Genomic DNA, 8,681 nt, shown 5'->3' on the forward strand with positions numbered 1-8,681 from the left:
GTTTATGGGAAACCATAACCCACCCCAAGAATAAACAGTAAATGGAATGATAATTTTCTAGGAAGCGCTGTCTCTGTCTGCGGGAGCAGCAGCAATGAGCTGAGAGAGGTTTTTGGCAGCCCCGCAGGGCCCCGGAGAATCAGGAGTGGTGATTAAGAAAGCATGCATGAGTTTATCTCCGTGGGAGTGGGGTAGTGCCTCCTCTGAAGCATGAGCGTGTCCGTCTTATCTGGGGATTTCCTTTGGCATTACAGAAAATGATGCCGAGTGCCTCCATTCCCCGGAATAAGAGGGGAGAGGCCAGCCGGGGCGGCGACTCCATGGGGTCGGGATTCTCACGCTTGGCCGCTCTTACTGACCTGGGCTCTGAAGCCCTGGTGGAACCCTTCATCCTCTGCCTGGCTCGCTTTGCAGGGCAGCCTGAAACTGGAGGTGGAAGGCTGAGACCCCAGCCCAGGAGAAATGCACCCCTGCTTTGCACCTTCGTAAGTAAAAGCCATGGTCAAAGCACAGGGGTAGGTGGAATGTCTTTTAACAACGAGGCTGCTCTGGTGCGGAGATGTTTGTTGTAGCGTTGGCAACAGCAAAAGGTTGGAGACAACTGCATTGTTCATGAGTGGGAGACGGGCTTAGTGTATTGTGGTATGTCTGGTATGCCCTATGATGACATACAATGAAACTCTTTTCAAAAGATGATGGCAGATCTATGTGAATGGACAGAGAAAGATGCCCGATTGTGTAAATGGAGAAGATAAACCACAGAACTATACGTAGAGCATGATCCGATTTTCACATATTATATATAACTCTGTATGTCAACGTGTAGAGAAAGGTCTGGGAGAAAATCTGCCTGCTGGAGAGGGTGGGGCAGGGCTGTTTGATGAACTTGGGGTTGGGGGGTGAGAGATGTTTTGAGTGGTGCTGTCCCTCCTTTCAGGATCTAGCCAAGATTTGACCTAATAAGACAGTATTGGCAGATAGTTAATTCCAGGGACTGGGTTTGCCTAAGACAGCCCAGTGGATAGGCTGTGGAGATAAGATTTGAACCCAGCTCCTCTACCCCCCAAGCTGGTTATTTCCAGGACCCTCTCAAGGAAACCTGAAGTTTGGGTCCTTTGCCAGGACTGACAGGAATCAGTCCTTAGATACTGCCAGTGGGGCTCTCCCATTGACTATGGAGATGGTCAGACCCACTGTGTGTGGAGAATCAGCCAGCCTGGAGCAAAACTGAAGAGGGCTAGGCCAATTCCACCCCTCCTTTCCCCACACAGGGAGGGACTGCTTCCTCTTCTTTCTTCCACAGTATTCGACATCCCCCGTCCTGCTCATGAATTCCCTGGGGTCCACCTCTCTTCCCTGGGCATTTCCCTAAACTTAAGGGCTTCCCCTCCCTTTATTTGTTAGTCTTATTAAGTCATTCCTCAAAACCTTGCTCTCTGGGAGAGAAGCAGTAAACAAATTCCAGGCATCTCTGCCAGGCAACACATTTGCATGTTAACTGGTATTTTCTGGGAAAAACGCCTTACCCGGAACAAATCTGTCCATTCTTTCCACATGCCGTTTGTGAGCACCTACTCCAGGCCAGGTGCTGGGAACCGTAGTGAGGTCTGCCTGGTGGAGGAAGCCCTGCAGGGTCAGGGTCTAGCAGAGGCAGGGCTGGTAGGGGGATTTCAGACAAGCGAGCAGCGGTGCCCAAGATGCTTTGGAAAAATGAGCTTTGTGAATCAACAGTCAAAGCAGGCCAAGGAAGCACTGTTCCAGTGTCCATAGGACAGTGTGTTCCTAGTAACAGCCAATTTAGGGAGAAAAAAAAATTAGGTTCAAATCTCACTCCACCACCTACTCACTGGGTAACTTTAGGCAAATCTAGTCCATTGAACCTGCAATTTCCTCATGAGTAAAATAGGGATTAAAAACAGTGCATAGGACCTAGCCCCTGGGATTCTAGTCATACTAAGCAAGATGTATTGTAATTTGCTCCCCGTATCACAGTGTCCCAGATGAATGTTGTTAAGATGTCTCCTAGCTCTTCCAGGAAGGGTAGTGTGGCTTGTGGCTACTGCCCTCCCTCCTCCTAGGACCTGTGACCCGGGAGGCTGACATAGTTGTCAGGTGACAACCCCCAGTGGCAGATATTCAGACTCTGAGGCCAGGCATCCCGGTCCAACTGTGTGACCTCGGGCAGCTGACGTCACTTCTGAGGGCCCCAGTTTTCTCATTTTAAAATGCAGACAATAATAGAACTCACTCTATGGGCTTGTTGAGAGGATTGAATTCATGTAAAAGCTACACAGATGGTAAGCTCCTTGACATCCTTCTTGGTGATGATGATTTTTTGGATTTGACACAAAAAGAAAAGCAACAAAAGCAAAAGCAAACAAGTGGGACTATATCAAACCAAAAAGCTTCTGCAGGGCGAAGGAGACACTCTGCTAAATGGAAACGCAACCTACTGAATCAGAGAAAATACTTGAAAATCAACTATCTGATAAGGGGTTAAGACCCGAAATATATGAAAATCTCATACAACTCAATAGTAAATAAATAAATAACCTGATTAAAATGCAGAGGATCTGAAAAGTCCTTTTTCCAAAGAAAATAAAGAGATGGGCCAATAAGCCCATGGAAAGGTGTTCACCATCCCTTATCATCAGGAAGTGCAAATCGAAACCACAATGAGCTATCACCCCACACCTGCTAGAATGGCTATTAACAAAAAGATAAGAAATTAGAAGCATTGGTGAGGATGTGGAGAAAAGGAAACTCTCTTTCACTGTTGGTGGGAATGCAAACTGGTGCAGCCCATGTGGAAAACAGCATAGACGTTCCTGTTCTATTTCTGGGTATTTATCTAAAGGAAATAAAAACACTAACTCGAAAAGATATCTGTACCCCCATGTTCACTGCAGCATTATTAATAATAGCCAAGACATGGAAATAACCTAAGTGTCCAGTGATGGATGGATAAAGAAAATGTTATAGATACGTGTGTGTGTGTATGTGATTGTGGTTGTGTGTGCGTGTGTATATATATGTATTTTTATGTAACACATATATAGTGGACGATATTTATATAGCGGATTATATATTATACATGTTTAAAGGAATATTATTGAACCATAAAAAGAAGGAAATCTTATCATGTCTGGCAACATGGATGGACCTTGAGGACATTACGGTAAGTGAATTAAGTCAGAAAGAGGAAGACAAACACCATACGATTTCACCAACCTGTGGAATCTCAGAGCAAACAAACAACACTCCCTAAACTCCAAGCTATGGAGAAAGATTGGCGGTTGCCAATCTCTGGGAGGTGGAGGGCGGGCAAAATAGGTGAAGGTGGTCAAAAGGGACAAGCTTCTACTTAGAAACCAAATAAATCCTGGGGATAGAATACACAGCATGGCAACTATAGTTAATAATACCATACTGTATATTTGAAAGTTGCTAAGAGAGTACATCTTAAATGTTTTCATCATAAAAAAGGTGCCTGGGGTGGCTCAGTCAGTTAAGCCTCCGACTCTTGGTTTCATTCTGGTCATGATCTCAGGGTCTTGGGATGGAGTCCCACGTCGGATTCCCTGCTGAGCGGGAGTCTGCTTTCCCTCTTTCTCTCCCTCTGCCTGCTCGTTCTCTCTCTCTCTCTCTCAAATATATAAATTCATTTTTAAAAGGTTTTCATCATAAGAAAGACGATTTTTGTAGCTATGTGTGTTGGTGGATGCTGACTGGTTTACTGGAGTGATCATTTGACAATATATACACATATTGAATCATTATGTTGTACATCTGAAACTAATATAATGTTACATAGCAATTGTACCTCAATTATTAAAAAAAAAATCTATGTAAAATCCAGTGAACCATGCCTGATTTGGGTTGATCCAGTATGAGCTATACTTCAGGGACCCCTGAAGAAGGGTCACGCACTCAGTGATGAATAATGCTGTTAGGGCTGTGTGCTCATCACCCTGGTTGTTCGAGAATTTTGCTTCATTTCCTAGCAGAAGCGAGCCATGTACGAGCAATGCATGACTGATAGTCTCTAGCATACTGACTCTCTGACTATCGCGTTAGTCACAGATAAAAATGTGTCAAACCCCAAGATGTGAGGCTTTACCCTTTTTTTCTGCAAAAATGAATAAGGTCTAAATTACCAAATGAATAGTAGGCTATTAAAAAGAGCAAAGCAAGGGATTTTTACAACTCGTTCTGAGGATAAATAAAAACCAATGGAAGACAACTATTACAAAGGAGTTAAATTTAGACCTAAATGTGAGATCTGAAACCATAAAAATCCTAGAAGAGAGCACAGGCAGTAACGAATTCGACATCGGCCATAGCAACATTTTTCTAGATGCGTCTAAGGCAAGAGAAACAGAAGCAGAAATAAACGATTGGGACTCCATCAAAATAAAAAACTTCTTCACAGCAGAGGAAACAATCAACAAAACAAAAAGACGACCTACTGGATGGGTGAAGATATTTACAAATGATATGTCTGATAAGGCCTTAGTTTCCAAAATATACAAAGAACTTATACAACTCAACACCCCCAAAACAAATAATCCAATTAAAATTGGGCAGGAAACATGAACAGATATTTCTCCAAAGGAAACATCCAGATGGCCAACAGACACATGAAAAGGTACTCAGCCTCACTCATCATCAGGGAAATGCAAATCAAAACCACAATGAGATATCACCTCACACCTGTCAGAATGGCTAAAATCAAAAACGACAAGTGTTGGTGAGGATGTGGAGGAAAAGGAACCCCTTGTGCACTACTGGTGGGAATGCAAACTGGTGCAGCCACTGCGGAAAACATTAGAGAGTCTTCAAAAATTTAAAAATGGTATTATCACATGATCCAGTAATTATACTACTGGGTATTTACCAAAGAATATGGAAGCACTAATACTAAAAGGTCCATGCACCCTATGTGTATGGCAGCATTATTTAGGAGGAACCCAAGTGTCCGTTAGTAGATGGATGGATAAATAAGATGTCACACACACACACACACACAGACACACACACACACACACACACACACACACTGGAATACAGCTCAGTCATAAAGAAGAATGAAATCTTGGATAGATCTAGAGGGCATAATGCTAAGTGAAATAAGTTAGAGAAAGAAAAATATATCACTTCCCTCATAAGCTGATTTAAGAAACTAAACAAACGAACACAGAAAAAAAAGAGATGGCGAACCAGACTCTTAAACAAAGAAAACCAATTGGTGATTGCCAGAAGGAAGTGGGTGTGGGGATGGGTGAAACAGGTGAAGGGGATTAGGAGTACATTTACTGTGATGAGCCCTGAGTAATGGATAGAATTGCTAAATCGCTATATTGTATACCTGAAACTCACATGATACTATATGCTCATGAGACTGAAATTTTTAAAATAATTAAAACAATAAATGAAAATAAAGCAAAAATGAATTAAATTTATGCAGCTGTTGAATTCTAAGAAACTGAGTATCTTCCTGTTGACTTGGGGGATTCCAGGCATGCCAGTGCCTTCCGGCGTCATTGAAGCAGCACTGACTTGATATTCGGTCACGCCGGTCCTGGACACAGATGAGAGACACGGGAAGGCGAGACATTGCACCGTCTGTCTTCTTCCAGCTTCAACAATGAGGTGTGTGCGAGTGCTGGTAAGGAGTACAGGAATAAAGCCCTTGGGATTTCAGAAGAAGGCTTGAATTTCAAGATTCAGGATGAGTAGACGAAGATTCAAGGAGGGAATGAGGTCTGGGTCAGGCGGGACGATGGAGAAGCAGGATTCCTTCCAGGGAAGATCTTTGGTATCAAAAAGGAATCCATTTTAAGTCTCTTTAAATTTGGTATCAGAAGGACTAGAGAGAACAGAAAAGGAGGGATTATGTAGGGATTAGTATGCCAGAGCAGGGGTCCCTTAGGCAGAGTAAAGCCAGAATCTATCCAATGGTACCAGCTTCCAGGCAAGTGGAGCCCTCAAGCCTTAGACAGCCCCGTCCTTTGTGAGCTCAGACCAAGGAATAAAGGTTTAAATGGACCCTCTGGACCAGACCTCAGTTTATTTTCCAAAAACAATTTATCAGATGTTCCAACCTCACAATATGTCCCACAAACTTAGGGACAGTTTAAAATATGGAATTAAACTCCTTTGTGGGTGTTTCTGTGATCAACAGGAGAGGACTATGTATATAGACTTGTGACACAGCCTCATGGGGTTTGAGCTTTGCTGCTTTTTTTTTCCCCTAATCAGAAACTAAGTGAGGCTGTGCCTTTCTAGGCCCCCAAAGAGACATTGTTATCTAACAGTGAAATGTGGAAACATTTACCGGTGTGGGTGCACCACGAAGCCTGTGGGTCAAATACCAACGCCCAAAGATACAGCTGCCTATAACGGGTGAATGTCAGCTTATTTGGAAAAAGTCTCTGCAGATGTAATTAAATTAAGGATCTTGAAATGAGCTCATCCTGGATGAGGATGTGTCCTAAATCAGGGACACCTGGGTGGCTCAGTAAGTTAAGTGGCTGCCTTCAGCTTAGGTAGTGATCCCGGAGTCCTGGGATCGAGTCCTGCATCGGGCTCTCTGCTCAGCCGGGAGTCTGCTTCTCCCTCTGCCTGCCTCTCCCTCTGCTTGTGCTCTCTGTCTATCTTTCTCTGACAAGTAAATAAATAAAATCTTAAAAAAAAAATGGAAAATATTAAAAAGAAAAAAAAGGGTGGGCCCTAAATCCAATGACAAGTGCCTCTATGAGACAGGAGAGGGCCACGTGAAGACGGAGGCGGAAGCTGCAGTGACATCCATGTGCTTGGAAGCAAGGATGATGAGGGGCCAGTGGAAGGCTGCAGGCTCTAAAGGAGTGTGCTTTCCTCTAGCCTTCATGGAGTGCAGCAGGCCCGTGCCTTGATTTGGGAATTCTGGCCTCCAGAGCTGACACAGGATCCATTTCTGTTGTTTTCAACCAGCCAGTTCATGGGAAATTTGTTACCAGCAGCTTCGGGAAACTGATACAAATCCCTTGAGTTGTCTTCCTAAGGCATCTAAAGGAAGATGTTGGGGCGCCTGGGTGGCTCAGTGGGTTAAGCCGCTGCCTTCGGCTCAGGTCATGATCTCAGAGTCCTGGGATCGAGTTCCCCGCATCGGGCTCTCTGCTCAGCGGAGAGTCTGCTTCCCTCTCTCTCTCTCTGCCTGCCTCTCCATCTACTTGTGATTTCTCTCTGTCAAATAAATAAATAAAATCTTTAAAAAAAAAATAAAGGAAGATGTTAATTCAAAAGTTCTTTTGTTTTGAAGAAACCGCCCCCTCCATTAAAATTGGCCTGTAACTATCATTCAGATGAGCAATCACTGGGTGAAGAGGAGGGCAAAACAGAGAACGACTGGCACTGGAGTGTAAGCCCCAGAACGGACTCCCGGGCTGTGCCCCTGGGGTAGTCAAGTCGCTTCGCAGCCTCATCTCTCAACTGGGAACATCACAGAGAGCACACAAGATCGGCCATGAGAATGCGCCATGTTGGCATGAAGGGTCAACGGGTCCCTCCACCAGTTGTCTTACCCTGGGGGGCCCCTTGCTGCAGCTGTAGATCCAATGTGGAGAGAACACAGGGCATGAGCTCTGCAGTCACACTGCCCGGGCTCCACGGTGTACAGTCTTGTGACCTTGGGCGAGTTCTTTCCGTGAACCTCAGCTCCTCATCCATAAGTAAAAATAATAATAAAAATATCAAGCCGCTAGCATTGATCACAGGTTGCATGTTAGGACTGAGGAACTTAATACATGGGAAGTATTGATGGGCAGAATGCTTGGCCCATAGTAAGATCTCAGAAAAGGTCACCTGTCCTCATCAGTACCATTATTCAGCTCTGATAAAGAGGGCTCTGAGCATGCCATGCGGTCCCAGGGCTAGGACACCACTCCTGTCACGCCCCCAGGCCTCCTGGGTCCCCTTGCTTTCCTTTAACCTCACCCACCACACCTTGCCTGTTCTGAATGCAAATATCACCCCCCTAAGGAGGTAAGAGTAATAATCCACCACCAACAACTGGGATTTTGAGCTGGGGAGGAGGGAAGCAGGAGGCAGAGGAACCACACACTTCAGTCCTGCTGATCTTCTGCTCAGTTCAAGAAAAACGGAGTTTTTAACTTAAAACGCCCATGCATTGAATAATCTCATTTTTATAAAGCTTACGTGACTGTGCATTTTTCTTCCTATGGTTCTCTAAGTCTATCTGCATACAGAGGTGTCTGGGATGACACTGAGCAAATGTTGACAATGGTAAGTTACGATGTAATATTCCTTTGCTTTTCCCCCTTTGTACTTTTTTGTATTCCTTGAGCATGTATTAGAAAATGTATTATTTTCACAAAAACAACAATGGTTTTTGTTATTTACATTAAGCACGCTCCTTGGCCAAACATGGGGCTCAAACTCATAGCCCTGAGATCAAGAGTTGCATGCTGTACTCACTGAGCCAGCCAGGCGCCCTGATGACGTGATTTTTTTTTTTTTTTTAAGATTTTATTTATTTGACAGAGAGAGATCACAAGTAGGCAGAAGGCAGGCAGAGAGAGAGAGAGAGAAGGATGCGGGGCTCGATCCCAGGACCCTGGGATCATGACCTGAGCCGAAGGCAGAGGCTTTAACCCACTGAGCCACCCAGGTGCCCCCTGATT

General features: G+C 44.5%; 1 long non-coding RNA gene across 1 annotated transcript; it reads left to right on the plus strand.

Moving 5' to 3' along the window:
• Positions 1-333: 333 nt before the first annotated feature.
• Positions 334-7,103, plus strand: LOC132013151 (uncharacterized). Its single transcript, XR_009402895.1, has 3 exons — positions 334-485; positions 5,520-5,652; positions 6,883-7,103. It is a non-coding gene; the product is annotated as an uncharacterized LOC132013151 (long non-coding RNA).
• The last annotated feature ends 1,578 nt before the right edge of the window (positions 7,104-8,681 follow it).

This window comes from Mustela nigripes, chromosome 3, assembly GCF_022355385.1.
Source record: "Mustela nigripes isolate SB6536 chromosome 3, MUSNIG.SB6536, whole genome shotgun sequence".
NCBI classification, from domain to species: Eukaryota; Metazoa; Chordata; class Mammalia; order Carnivora; family Mustelidae; genus Mustela; species Mustela nigripes.